General features: G+C 34.6%; 1 protein-coding gene across 1 annotated transcript in view; it reads left to right on the top strand.

Moving 5' to 3' along the window:
• LOC140154168 (DNA replication ATP-dependent helicase/nuclease DNA2-like) overlaps nucleotides 1-16,283 on the top strand; it is a 51,953-nt gene that overhangs the window by 25,741 nt on the left and 9,929 nt on the right. The window lies entirely within an intron of this gene.

The following is a 16,283-nucleotide window of genomic DNA, read 5'->3' as shown; positions in this document are numbered from 1 at the left end:
TTTAATTTCTAACGAATCGGCAACAAGCAACCTACACATAGACCAGCAGGGTGCTCTGTCCTTATTTACCTTATTAATCCTATCCTAGTGCAAATGTATATAAAACATGTACAGTGGAAGAAACTCTATTCCACTGATTCCACTGTATTCTTCCGAATCAGTGGAAGAAACTCTACTTGGAACCTACTTATCATAATTTTTCATACCGACGTAGCCACCTCTACTTTATTAACTTTTAAAACATGTCATGGTTTGGTCTGGCTGAAAAAGGTCCAATTTCAAATAAGTTGCATATACTCTAGTACATGGTGTATTCTGGGATGCTGTGAAAATCTCTTTTGGACCACAGCTACCTAGAGATAGGGTAGTATACAAATACAACATGTTTTGAGGGGAAGTAATCAAAACTACTGGTCCCGAGGTGTTGGATGATTTGACTACTTCCCGACGCGTCAGTGGAGGGAAGTAGTCAAATCATCCAACACCGAGGGACCAGTAGTTTTGAATACTTCCCCGAAATGGAACATGTTGTATTTGTTTTACTATACCTCATAAATATTTTCACTATCACGGTAAAATCGTTCAAACAAAAGTCAACAACACACCAGTCAACGTGCCGGCCAGCATGGTAAATAGGCCTAAGCTTAATATTTTGCTTACCTGATTTTATTGGAGGATTTTTGTTCAATGGGCTATTCCAGATGTATTCCGCACCCCCCCTATGGAAGACATTTAAAAAAAATACAATTCCAGCTGGAATTGAGATGTGTCCAGAATTCCAGCAGTCATTTTTAACACAGATTCCGCTGGAGGGTATGGAAGACATTGAGATTAGGTGAAATTCGGCTGCTAAAATTAACAAAAAAAAACAAGAGTGGGGATTGTGAAAGGCCATGATGTGCCTATGGAAGACATTCATATTTCTTAATATTCCGGCTGGAAAATGGTAAAAAATGCTCAAATTGGGCTATTACGCATAAAGCAGATAACAAATCAATAAATATATGAGAAGTCTATAAAGACCCTATGGAAGACATTGACATTTTTGTAGATTCCGCTGGAAGATGGACAAAATAGCTCTAATTCCAGCAGCTCCTAATTTCTAGTACCGATGACCCTATGGAAGACATTGGCATTTATGTGATTTCCGCAGGAATGGGAAAAATGCTCCCATTCCAGATGGACCCTATGGAAGACATTTGCCTTACTTTCAAATCCGGCTGGAAAATGGGAAAAATTCTCGAATTCCAGTTGGACCCTATGGAAGACATTCGACTTCCCTTCAAATCCAGCTGGAAAATGGGAAAAATGCTCAAATTCCAGCTGGACCCTATGGAAGACATTCGCCTTCCCTTCAAATCCGGCTGGAAAATTGGGAAAATGCTCAAATTCCAGCTGATTTGTTTAAAATTGTTTATATTTAGAACACCAGCATGATCAAACCTATGTAAGGCTTAAAGGGGTGTGTCATAACAGCACTTTTGGGAATTGTAATAGTGCAGTTACGACATCAACACAATGGAAGGCAAAACACCTTTCTTGTTTTATTTGTTCTAACAATTAGGTCATATTTTGCTTGAGTAATTCATTTATTTTGGGTTTTATCATAAGTACATATTTAAGCAAGAAACTGACAGAAAATTAGGTATCAGAATTTTATATCTTCTGTAACTCAAGTACTATACCTCTAGCTCTGTCTCAGCCTGGAAAAATAACTTGTAGGCCTTCTACTCATGAACCACCAACAGTTGCAGGAGCATAGCATTTATGGTAACAAGAATTCCTGAAAAAAATTGGTGTCAGTTCCAATTTACAATGTAATTATTATTTGAATGTAATGTTAAAGATGGAATTGCATGAGAAGTTTTGCACTGCAGCACTGACAGGAACATTTAGTGGTAGTTCATTTATCATTAAATAATTATACACTTACATACGTGTTTTGGCGCAGCGTTAGCCTTCTATTCTAGCTAAACACGTTTAAAAAAAAAAAAATGCAAATGAGACAGCTAATTTGCATATTTTGCGACAAAAATCACATGGGATCTTAAAACTGCCCCTTACCACCATCCCACCAAGTTAAATCTCTATACGCCTCACCAGTTCCAAAAAATGGCAAAAAGCCTTTTTTTTTAAATAAACAAATATGCAAATGAGGTGGCTAATTTGAATATTTTGCGACAAAAAATCACGTGGGATCTTAAGACTGCCCCTATATACCCCCTACCAGTTCCATAAAATGGCAAAAAAGCGTTTTTTAAAATAGAAAAAAAAAAAGGGAAATGAGGTGGCTGATTTGCATATTTTGTGACAAAAATAGCATCTGATCTTAAGACTGCTCTTAACCATCACCCCACCAAATTACATTTCTATATGCCTCACCAGTTCTGAAAAATGGCCAAAAGCAATTCGACAAATAAAAAAATAGGCAAATGTGGTGACTAATTTGCATATCTTGCGACAAAAATTGCATCGGATCTTACGACTGCCGCTTACCACAACCTCGTCAAGTTACATCCCTATCGCCTCACCAGTTCTTGAAATGGCAAAACAAACCACCAAAAACAATTTTTAAGTTAAATAAATTATGCAAATTAGCAACCTAATTTGCTAAAAAATTGCATCAAGTCTTAGGGCAGCCACTTACCACCACCCTACCAAGTTATACCCCAATACACCTCACGTCCTCACCAGCTCCGAGAAACTGCCGCTTACCACAACCTCATCAAGTTACATCCCTATACGCCTCACTAGTTCTTCAAAATGGCCAAAAAACCAAAAAAAACCAATTTTAAGTTAAATATGCAAATTAGCTACCTAATTTGCATATTTTCTTGCCAAAATGCATCAAGTCTTAGGGCAGCCACTTACCACCACCCTACCAAGTTACACCCAGATACACCTCGCCAGCTCCGAGAAACTAACCTGGAAGCCAAAGGCATTTAAAAACAAAGTTAAATGTATAAGACCCCATTAAAGCATAAGGCAATTTATAAGTCATTTTAAATGATTTTAAATGTGACGTATAAAATTTGTCTATAACACAGGGAGATATAAAATGTAGGGATTTGGGTACTTTTTGTTCATTTTTCACAGAAATTGAAGGATTTTGACCTTTTTGTTTGTCTGTTTACCCCTGGGTCGCTGAAACAAAGAATTATATTAATTAAATCACCTAGAAGAAAGATAAAAGCAAAAGGATGCTTCATTTAGTTAAAACAATAGTAACATCCCTGTTGTGTACAAAAATATAACTCTATACGACAATACAAATCAGGATCAATTCATGGACTAAGTGCGAGGGAAATGTTGAGTATGTAAATTAAATGGAACAGCCAAAATGCCAATGAGTATGTAATTTAACTAGAACAGCCTTAAATTGATATCGATATTAATATTGACGTCACAGATTCGATTTGTCACGTGATCGTCAAACCTGTACTAAAGGTGTCAGTTCTGCAGGAACTGACACAAAAACTGAGCACAGTAAAAATCAAGCTCGGGCTCTGTCCTCGATGTCAGTTGGACTACCATCGCTAGACTATTTTCTCAGGGGGTGTACAGAGATATTGGGCTATTCCATTTGAATTCAACACACCCCCTGTGGAAGATTTTGGAATTCAACCAAAATTCATCCATTTGAACTATTCCAGATCCCACCATTTTTATCTAAAATTGTAGAAAAGGTGTGGAAGATTTTGGAATTCCAACCAAATTAAACGGTTTAGGCAATTCCAAATCCAACCAGAATTTGTGGAAAAGGTGGAGGAAAATTCAGAATTCCAAGCACATTTAACAGTCGAGCCATTCCAAATCCAGTAATTTTTTCAAAATGTACCTCAGAGGTGTGGAAGATTTTGGAATTTAACACAGTCGAGCCATTCCAAATCCAACCATTTTCCCAATGTACATCAAAAGGTGTGAAAGATTCAAATTTGACTATGGCCAAACATAGCCCAACTGCTATTGGTAAGGCTCCAGCAAACAATTCGTAGACATATGGGAAAACATCTGTGACATAACACATTTTTCCATAATTTTTGAAAAACATTTAATATTGGAGACAGGCCTATAATTTTTAAGTTCATTAGGATCCAGGGTGCTTTCTTTATGATAGGGGTGACAATAGCTTGTTTCAAGGAGTTGGGAAAAGTGCCAGACTTTAGTGATATGTTAATAACTGTAGTTAAGGTGGGAATGATTGATGACATGCATTGCTTGAGTAGCCAGGTTGGAATAACGTCAAGAGAACAATTCTTATTTGGTAACTTGCATATAATTTTTCTGACGATTTCTTCCTCTACCAAATTAAATTTTTGCATTGACTGTATTTTATTGAGTTCTTGAACTTCTGTATGTATTTGGATGTTATTACCATTTTTGTCCAGATTATTTCGGATTTTGACAATCTTGTTTTTGAAGAAGTCGGCAAACGAATCGCTAAGTTCTTTGTATGAGTCACATGATGGTAGAACTTTGGCACCCTTATTGAGAAGTTTATTTATAATTTGAAAAACCTGTTTGTTGTCAGCGGCTGCTAGTTGTTCATTATAATAAGATTTCTTGGCTTTACTGATATAGATCCGAACAGACTTGTCTATTAAACTCATCTGACCAAAAAGCAGTTATCACAATAATATGGCAGCGAGACAAAGCCATACAAGCACGTTTGAAATATATAATGATATAAAAACGAGAAAGGCCACCGAAGTGGTGAAGTTGTCTTTTTTTTCATTTTTAATATAGAATTTCTTAGTTAATTTAACACATTTTTTCGTTATATTTAATATCCTGTTAAGTTTGAAGTCCATAAATATACAAAATCCTCTTCAAAATCTAATTTTTTTGTTTTTCAGCTTAAAAACATATTTTGATCCAATGGCCTCCATCCCATTCCCTAAAGCCTTCCTTTCTTCCTGAATCCATGACTCAAGACTGGTACTTTGCTTCTACAATCTGTGCTCATGCAAGGTGTGTGATTTGATTAAACATATGATGTATTCTTCCTCTACTCCCTACTCCAGAAAAATACAGAACTATTTTTTTTTAAATAAAAGAAATATTATCCTGTTATGCCACATGAAACATAGCTAAATCCTTATCCTAAGTAGCGATTAAAGTCAAATTTTAATATTTAGCCAGTTTAGGGATCTGGAATGAGCGTTTTGAGCGTTTCGACAGTATTTTTTTGTGGGACATGAGAGCACATCAGACATATCGAATTTCATTCTGAATACGAAGAATGTCTTTCTGATATCAAATAATTTTCATTTTTTGAAATTCACGATATAATACAAATTTGATGACAAATTATTAAAATTTGATATTTTTCACATTTTTGATAACTGTTCTCAAAGTAAATTTTATAATTCTTATGATATATTCTTAAAGTGTATGTAGTTGGGAGGAAAAGCAGGCGATCAATTGAAAATTTTGACCTTTCATATTGAAGATACGGATTTTTTTCCCAAAAAGACTTAATTCTTTTTGGTGTTTTGGGGAAAAATTCATATCTTCAATACGAAAGGTCAAAATTTTCAATTGATCGTCAGCTTTTCATCCCACTTGTAACACTTTAAGTATAAATCATCAGCTTTATAAAGTTTACTTCAAGTACTGTTAACTATTAAAAATATCAATTTTTAATGATTTGCCATAAAATGTGTATTACATTGATAATTTCAAAAATCAAAATTATTTGATATCAGAAGGACATTCTTTGTATTCAGAATGCAAATTTTCGATATGTCTGATGTGCTCTAATGTCCCAAAATAAATACTATCCAAACATTCATACCCCATCCCTTAAGGTTTTTGTTGTGGAAATGGACATTGACACTACAAGTACTGGCATAGGGGTTAGGCCTACTGTTTAACATTTTAAAAAGGCACCGAGGTAACTTATTATTAGGGCTAATTAAGTATTATTTTCTTTATTTTGAAACAAGTGGTCACAGCCCAATATCAACAGTACATTTTGGAACTGCGGATTTAATTTTATTGCAATTATGGTTGATTTTATACATTGATAATAATGCAGGGGTGTTCTAAGCCCGGTAAGAAAGTAGCAAATGAATGTAATTAAAATGTCATCTAACAGAGAAAATGTCAAATAAAAATAAAATAATTAAACATTTAGGCCTACATGTAGCAATTCTCAATTTTGGATGCAAGTGGGAAACAGTACACTCAAAATCAATTGTTGAAGGCCTTTATCATTTCATTGCTACACCAAAATTGTGCTGCAAGGCATAAAACAATAAGAGGAATATAACTTAAAATATGTTTGAGAAAGGGATATTCTTGTCAAGCATATTTCAATAATTGTAATATCACATTTAGTTCAATCTGATATCATTATCAAATAATTGGTAGATAACTACAATTTAATACAACATTGGCAATTTTTTTTAAATCCCGCAAGAAAAACAACAAACGGTTTTGTCAATTTGTAATATTAAAAACTATAAAGTTACAACAATTTTTTTTTTCAAATTCAGTATTCAAGCATGTTACAAATTATAATAAAATTATTTGATTACTATCATGTACTAGTATGTGTGTCCATAGACCTGTATCTGAGTATGTCTGGTACATACTTGGTACATGAATATTTTGCTTGTACATGTTCATATAAACAGAATCTCAAACTTAAATCTCAAACTTTCTCATAGATCAGGACACAGTTCTTTGACCACAGAATGTTTGAACATTCATAAAATGACCTTTGAATGTATTGAGCACAAAACCTCATACTCTGCAATTTGGGGTCAAATTTGAGCTCCAATTGGTTACATTTGGCATTGAGAGTGTTGAGGTCCCGGGGTTGGGTCATTGTGATCATTAAAAATAAACATGGAACATGCATGGAACAACATTTGCCAGGAAAGACCTTGGTGCCAAGACATTCATATGTCCTTGCATATTTTAAACTGTATATACCATGTACTGGTATAGGCTACTGGGCAGACAGAATTTGGAAGTAAAAACATTTATTTTAAACCAAGGAAGAATGAACTTTCATGGATATTTTAGATTTGGTTTAAAAATTTCATCTGATACTTTTATGTACGGTTTTAAACTATTTCAATAAAGCAGAATAGCCTAAAAGTTCAGAATAATTAAAATGTAAGCACACAAATAATGTCAAATCTACTAAAGTAAAAAATATTGGCATGCATGAACTTTTTAAGCCTATATATTATTAACTTGTCCATTTGAACCCCAGGATTTGAACACAGACTGCAGAAGACAAGTAACTTTGTTTAATTTTAGTAAACAACAGGAATTGAAAACTTATTACTGGTATGCCCTATTACAATATAAAGCCAGAAATGAAATTAGGGTTTTCTGTGATAAATAATTTGGTAAAACACATGGCTTCATTTACTTTACAACCATAGCTCTTGCATAGGTCGGGGGGCACAAGTTTCATAGTGTACATACATACACATATGCGCGATCGGAGATTTCAATGGTGCATCAATGTTAAAACAACATTGAAATTCAATTTGAAAGTTGTAACAACGTACATTGATTCCACATAACATCAACATGTGCCTGCATTTTCCATTAATCCACTCTGCAGCTTTTATGCATGAATATTAATGATCTGATTTGCATATTTTGCGTACATTTTCATTAATCCACTCTGCAGTTTAATTGCAAAGGCCGATGAACTTCAAAGGGGGAGTCACTCCCACTTTGGAGGTGACGCGTATGTAGGGCTGTTAAGACCCCACTTTTCAACGTCGCTGTCACCCAAAGACCCCATATTGTTTTTTGAACACATGCTCTGTCACCCAAAGACCTCTTATTTTTCAATTTGAACAGCAACTTTCATTTATCACTGATATTTTTTACTTATTTTGAAAAAAACAAAGCTACATGCCTGGGCTACATGAAGCCATTTTGAGCTAGAAATTCAATGTGCAAGGTTTCTGTGTGACATACTGTTTCAGCTTTCACCCAAAGACTCCATTTTTAAAGGTCATGTTCTCACCCAACGACCCCATATTTTTTACATTTTGCTCTCACCGAATGCCCAAAATCAAGCTCTCACCAATTGACCCCATATTTTTTCTCTCATTGAATGCCCCTTACTGTGAAAGTGCCTACAACTATATCCATTTCAATTGAATGTCAGATAAACTGCTCTTAGTTACACATAGCAAAATATTAAATTAAACAGCACTGAAAACTAAAGTATAAAAAACTAGTGGCAAATCTAAATTGATGAACTCAGTTGGAAGCTAGAGAGGTATATTCATCTCACCTCAGAGCAAAAAAAACAAAAACTTCAATGAAAAGGCAAGTTCACTACCATAAAACTTTATATATAGCTAAAAACTGGTTTCAAATTGACCTATATCTCCAATTTCTTGAAATAAATGATGAATGGTGGATTTTGTTCTCAACTTTTTGATATAAAAATATTTGATCATGTAGTGTTGAATTTTTCGATTTTCATATTTCAGCAAGTTCCATGCTTTTTGTTTTTTTTTTTTTTTTTTTTTACATTTAATTAAATCTAATAGCAACAATGAATATAGAAATCAGTAGAAATCAATTCAGAAGAAATGGGCATATTTATTAAGTTTGAAATTCACATGTTAATATAAAACTGACTATTTTTATATTTATATTAAGAAAAATAATAAGGTCTAAAATCAGTGAAATCAGTATCAGTATTTAATATCATTTTTGTACTGGTTTAAAACCAGTAAAAAACATGTTGCAAGCTTATGACTATGAGACACAAGGCTGAAATGATAGCCAGTTGAAAATCCTAGAGTGAATGAGAATTATATGTGCTGTAGGATAAATAAAGCAGATTCTGTAGAAGACACAAAACTCCAATACTTGCAATAGAGGACCGACTGGTCAAGGTTATAGACTATATCAGACATGGTCTATGGGGTTATGTAATAGTGTATCTCGGTTTACACCTCACCTTGTTCACTGGTCTTTTCTATTTATAAATTATGAAGTGTAAATTTATGTGGCATAATATATTTTTGCAAATTTCTGTTCTTGAAACCAAAAGGCTTCTTCAATCATTACATATAGACTGTAGAAATACAGTCTATGCTTCAGAGTGCAAGCACAAAACTTGTTGAAAATTACACTGAACAAAAGGAACAAAAACATGTTTTGGGGGTTTGTTTTGTTTTTACTAGTTAATTTAGTTAAATAATAAAGTTAATCAATTAACTTATTATGCATTCATTTATATTTTATGATTTAATTTCATAGGCCTATATGTATTTTTATTTTTAAAACATGCACCACATACTGCGCAGCTGATCAATGGTCTGCAACAGGATGTGTTTTTGTTATTATGTGTTACCATGCCAGTGAAATTTTAGTATAAAAAATCCCAAGAAGCTAGCTAAATCACAAAGAAAAAAAACTAAGTGAATATTAAATAACTATCAAAATCCCCTGCTAAATCCAATAAATCTGAACATAGACTCTATTTCTATACAGTCTATGATCTGAATTGGAGCAAAAGACAGACATTCTATGATCTGAATGGGAGCAAAAGGGGGGGGCACTCCCACTTTGGAGGTGACACCGTATAGGGTGTCACCTAAAACTCTGCATTTAAGCACATGCTCTCACACCCCCGGGTTCACACCCAAAGACCTCTTTTTCAATTTGTTTAGCAACTTTCATTAATCACTGATTTTGTTACTTATTTTGAAATAAAAAAGCCATCATGTTCAAGACATTCTTATGCATTACCCTCTACAGTCTATGTTCTGCAACCGGGACTATTTTGGGTCTCATTCAAAATTCTCATTTTTAAAAAGGTCATGTTCTCACCCAAATCTCCCCCTAAACCATCCATCTCTCACCCAATGACCCCATATTTTTTACATTTTGCTCAGGCTCGATTTTGCTCAATTTTTGGCAGGCCGAGGGGGGGGGGCAAGCATTTATTGCACAGCCCCTTAATACTTCAACACCAAGCCATTTCATTTTGAAGTAACCCCCAGGTCAAAATCATAATCAGGGTCCATTCAGATGAGTCTAAATCAAACTATAGTAATTCCAGCAGGTAAATTGTATCAATTCCGACTGTAAATTGCAGCCCTAATTTTTGATATCCAAATTCAAACATCAAAATTCCAGCAGGTAAATCAATAAATTGTACAAATTCGGTTTTGTCTTCCATAGGGGTTTTGCTAGGGTTGAATTCGCTGTCCATTTTGGATGTGTCTAAATTGAAATATCAAAATTCCAGCAGGTAAATTTGTAAATTGCACAAATTCCGGTTGTGTCTTCCATGGGGTTTTGCTGAGGGTTGAATTCCGGTTGTCAATTTGACCCCCAATTCCAGAAGTGTCTTCCATGGGGGGGGGGGATGTGCGGAATTCATCTGGAATATTCCGGCAGGATCTTCACTTATGGTCGCCATCTCGATTAACCTATGAATGACATTTACAATTTACTTGAATTCTGGCTGGAAACTGAAAAAGGTCCAGCTGGAACCCTATGGAAGACATTTACATTTACTTGAATTCGGCTGGCCATATTACCACAATTCCGCAGGGTCTTCCATGGGGTTTTCCTGACATGTGAATTCCGGCTGTCAATTTAGCCCCGAATTCCGGAAGTGTCTTCCATAGGGGGGGTGCGGAATACATCTGGAATAGCCCAATCAAGTTACATTTTGACGTATATTATTCTAATTTTCTTTTTAACATTCCATAAATAGCATTTTGTTTCATAAAATGTCAAATTTGTGTGTTATTATCCATCGGTAATCTCAGCAAAATAACTGCAGCAGACGCCATTTTCACGATAAACGCGTCTGCAGAATCGCCGCTGTGTAGATAATGTTACGTCTGAAGGAACGGTGACGCTGGGTCGAGACACAGTGTGGTAGTAGGGTGCGGAAGTTTTTACTACTTCCCCGCGTACGCGTAATTGCACAGGCGCGGTGAAGTAGTCAAAATACCGTACTCGGATGCTGGCGTTATTAACCAATTAGATGTATGGATTACCTAATAAATATTTATGAGGTATAGTAATACACTCTGTAAAACTGCTCTGTAAAACTGCAACACCTCAGAAGCCGTCTTAATCTTTTTTATCTATTCGCATGTGCAGAGTGGCGTTGGTCAATGGTATACAGTATAGTATTAGGTGCATATGTACCAGTTCAAAGTCAGACTAAGTAATCAAATGTGAAGGAAACACCTGTAATCATTCAGTGATTTCAGCTCTGGATATTATAAGCATGGTATTTCTTGAATTGAGAACTTACTTTGAAAGTGTACTAAAATCTTTTAAAAATTACACAGTCTGCTTATTTTTGCCAGACCTTTAAATTGCCCTTCACTTTTCAACCTTTAGTCCATTTTCAAATGCTGATCTCTGCCTGAAAAGTAAATAGCTGATGCCTATAGAGATGTACACTCAAAGTTCACCATTGCAGTTTTCTAGTGGAGATAATTATGAAAACACAAAAACCTAATATGTGATGTGATTTAGCAAAAGTCAGATATATTAATTTTCAGATATAGCCAAACAAAGACAATAATTTCTTTTGCTGCATATTGTTTTGGAAACACTTCAACTGTTCTTAATATCTTTGGAACTAAATGTTAGATTTCAATGGGTTTTTCTGCAAAATGTAGCTTTACAAATATGCTTTATACAATGTAAAAAACTGAAAATTGATTATTTCCAACTTCAGACTGGTTTTGCTTGATCACACCACATATAGTTTGAAGGCAATCACAAAATTATGCCTCATATGTTAGAAAAACAATTATCAAGCACAAATCACATGGTTTGTTTTAACAAACTCATATAGACCATAAAAACAAATAAATTGTGTTACTGGGATGTCATTGCCACAGGCAATTTCAGTGACTGGGAATTTTGAATATCGTGTGCTGAGAAATGGCTGTTTTTATTCATTTTCATGACCAATATGAGTTTGTTTTAAATAAAATCACATAATAATGCTTGATAATTATTTTTTTAACAAAACAAGATTGCTAGAGACTTCCTTTCAATAAATAAAGATCCATCCAATGGTGCCAGTTTCTTTTTTCATTTAAGTCATATTTTTATTTTACCGCTAAGTTACAAGCTGCTTTAGCATCTGAGAGATCTACATGTAAATATTGTCTTGAGATGTTTTTATCCGCAATATGCAGAGTAATTGATTACGTGTACATATTATACACAATAAATAGTCTAGCACTTTGTCTTGTTTTGGTGTTACTGGTATCTTCTTCATTTCTATTATCTTGTTAAGAATCATAAGTACACCAAGCACAATTGATTAAACTGAAAATAAAGCATAACAATGCAATCAAATTAATACCATTACATGCAGTTATTTCATGTATCACTGGTTTGGTTTGATTCAGGACTCGTATTATCCCGCCACTTGGCTGTATTGAGCCATGTGACTTAGGCCAAAAGAAAAAAAAAGGTTTGTCTCAAAGCTCTCGCGCGCATTTGTAAAATCGCGCAATTTGACAAAAAAGAAATGCGGACATTTTTTTAAAAAAAAAAAAAGATTTATAGTTTTTTCCGGAAAAATTCGGCGAAAATCAGACTTTTTTTCTCAAAATATCATAAAAAAAGTCGGGAATAAAAAATAAATAAATAAAAAAATCGCATTTCGCATTTTCAAACCACTCATGAGCTTTGAGACAAACCTTTTTTTTTTTTTGCCTTATCTCCTTTCAAAATGTCTACATGTCAACATGGTTGAGAAACAAGTGCAAACATGGAAGATAATATGTGATGCAGCACATCAAAAGGGGTAACTTTGCAGGTGAAGTCAATTTTGAAAGCATTTTGCAAGCTTTAAAACGACGTCTCATTTGCTAATTTTAATGCTAAAATGGGGTTACAGCATGACCAATACCATGGCACCCTGCACTTTAATGCATGAGGATGTTTTTTTCCCTACAAGTCTCGCAATCCCTTTTGGAAGAGGCAGTGACCCCTAAAAGGGTCGCGACACACAGTTTGTGAACCACTGACTTTGTGTATTACTCTGTTTTCCCAAACACACATAAAATAGCACCAAATTGTTGAAGTTAAAAAGGAGGATAAATTAAAATAAAAAAGACAAAGAAAAAAATTTGCCAAAGAAAAGGTTTGTCTCTCAAACCCATTAATTTGCATAAGTGTTATGTGAAAGCCATCCTGGTGTGTAGCCATTTTTACAGGCTTTTTTCAGTTTAGCTAAAAAAACCATAGCACCTGCTTTTTTGAAAAATTGCTTGAGAGACAACCTTTTTTGCCCTATGTTGAAAAATGTATTTTAGAAACGGGGGCTCTAGTAAAAACCTAGTTTCAGAATATAATTTTACATCATAGATTCTGAAGCCACATACATATATGTACATATATATGAAAACAAGGGCAAGGTATTCCCAATATGAGAAATGTTATGGATGTAGATTACAGTTGTGAATGATCAAACTCTTTTTTGAAAAAATGCACTGAATTTCAAGTTACATGATACGTAATTTATGAGCATAAAAATGACTGCCATTATATACACGTACACATGTACATAATTTGTACATGTACAGGATTTAAAATTGACACTGTTGTGAAATTAATTGATCTGTTGTATTATATTCACATTTAACATTTTGTAATATTATAAAGTGAGCATCACATTAAATAAATGATCACAAGTTATAAATAAAGAACACATTCATGATCATCCGTGACTAGGGTTTGAATCTGGGACCTCTGGATTTCCATCCAGTAGGGGAGAGCGGGGAGTGTTCGCCCTAGGGGCAGGTTCGCCCACCCCTTGTTTCTCAGCACTACGGCTATCAGGGAATTTGGTGATGGCAAAATTAGGTGCCATAGGTCATTATAAACTTCTCATATTAGCTATGCGACATATAGGGACGTGTTCATCGAACTGCAGCCAAAACAAAAACATTACACCAAAACGTAATTTTTTCTTGCATTCATAATGTTGTATTATCATTGATACATAAATACAGATGGTTTTAATGGAAATCTGTATTGGGAACATATGGGATTTGTCAAAGATTTAATGCAGTTATAATCTCCTTATTCGATTTGTGTTTTGCATACCCTGAAGAAAATACAAAAATGTGCACAAGGGGCTCGTTAAGCCTTTTTGAGGATGGGGCATGTTAGCCCTATATCTTCCCGGGCGGACTTTACCCCAAACTGGAGGGCTAACCTGCCCCATCAGCGTATTATGCAAAATATTGATAATTAAACCATTAAACAAGGTAAAACTATGAAAAACATGTTCTTTTAAAGTTATGTGATATCGGTATTACTCATACCACAGATAATGTCCTAATCCATTTCTCCCCGAAGTTGTAAACATGATACGTTTAAGCTCACTTTGGACCCCACATTTTACCCTGACCCGACCCTGCAACAAATCTAGTGACTCCCCAGAAGAGAATGAATGCCCTGTATACTCTTGCTAAATGTTTGCATTGAATATGTTATTGTTATGCAATGTTTAAACCTTTTTTGTGATTAGGGTGAACTTACCCCACCATATGGGCGAACCTCCCCCAATATGGGGCAAGTTCGCCACTTTGCAAAACTTTTTTGTTTGCTCTATCCTGTTGCTATTGTAAGGCCTATAGGTCTGGGATTGTGGTCGTATATAGCTAAGACATAGGGCTTTCACATGGGCTAATCAGATCATCTCTAACCTTAAAATTGACATCGCTAGGCTGGTCAGAAAAAAATAGGGCGAACACTCCCCGCTCTCCCCTACTCATACATCAGTGAATATATACTGCGCCAATAGAGTATCCTTACACTTGGAAAAATAATCACAATTTCAAAACTGAACAATATTGAGGTAAATTTGTTTTTTTAATAGATGCACTATCTAATCCTGCACATTATGACACCACATTGAATCCAATGTGACCTCAAGAAGTAAAGTTCCAAGCAATTGAATAGACAAAGGTCCCGTTTTAAAAGTGACAAACTGGCCTATACAAGGCGCAAAAAGATTCCAACAAGTGAAACAAAGAGACAACACAGTTTCTTCAATGAAGCGTTATTTAAAGCAGTTTTATTTCAGTTTTTACTTCTCTGTACTTTTCATAACTTTCATTTTATTTGTCAGTTCTTTTGTTTCAGGTTTCTTTTGTTCCTTTTGTTTTAAATTAAAGCCAAACGCAGAAATTAGCCATTCACCACTCTCAAACCTTATCTAGTCTGTGGAGTTTTGAATAGGCCAGTTTGTCACTTTTAAAACTGGACCTTCGTCTAATCAAATGCTTGTAACTTTGCTTCTTGAAGTCACATTGGATTCAATGTGGTGTCATAATGTGCAGGATTAGATAGTGCATCTATTAAAAAACAAATTTACCCCAATATTGTTCAGTTTGGAAATTGTGATTATTTTTCCAAGTGTAAGGATACTTTATTGGCAGTATATGTTTTAATGTGGCATTCAAGTGTAAATTGATTTACTATGATATATCAAGATTAATTTGTCTGTGTCTGTAGTAACAATCATATCAGAGGTGGTACTAGTAAGAGCATTAGTATATGGTCATTTTCACGGTAAAGGGTGTAACTTTGGATTTTTAACATTTTAATCCGTAGTGTTCTAATAAAGCCACAGAATTCCATGATTTTTGGCCACATAAGTCATCTAGTTAGCAGCTACCTTGGGTAGCATAATCAGCTTTGGGAGTTACTGCGTTCAGTTTTAGCAGGCTTAAATGTACTTAATATTGCCATTTTTAAAAACTATAAAAAACAGTAACATTTTTGTAAAACCCTGTGTTTTCTTCAGTTAGTTCATGGATAATTTTTCTTATCCTAAAAGTACAGTCATATGTTCAGTAAACACTGCCACATTAGATTTAATTGTGAACAGCCCTGTATTTTTGAGAACGAGAACCGGACTTCGATATTTGTCGTTTCGGAGGCTTCATTTTCCGTTAACAATTGTTAACAAACTTTGTGGGTGTAGCTTTGGTTCATAATTCTTGGTCATTTCTTCACTTCTTCTTGATTCATAACAGTTGTTATCTTAACTTGAAATGGGTAACAAAAATTAGTCGATTTGCAAGCTTTTAAAATTTTTATAAAATCTTGACTTCAAAGAGCCATTTTTCCGTTAACTTTTTGAAGCCTCCGAAACAAACTGTTCAGCAAGCTTGTGCAAATATAAATAAAAGAGCTCATCCAATCTATTTATCAAAATGTAGCAAAGTAGATCCTCAAGTCACATGTTTTTAAATCGTGGAGATATATATCACCGTTTGAAA

Source organism: Amphiura filiformis, chromosome 6, assembly GCF_039555335.1.
Source record: "Amphiura filiformis chromosome 6, Afil_fr2py, whole genome shotgun sequence".
In the NCBI taxonomy this organism is placed as follows: Eukaryota; Metazoa; Echinodermata; class Ophiuroidea; order Amphilepidida; family Amphiuridae; genus Amphiura; species Amphiura filiformis.
The sequence above is the reverse complement of the archived record's forward strand: the minus strand, read 5'-3'. Positions and strand labels throughout refer to the sequence as shown.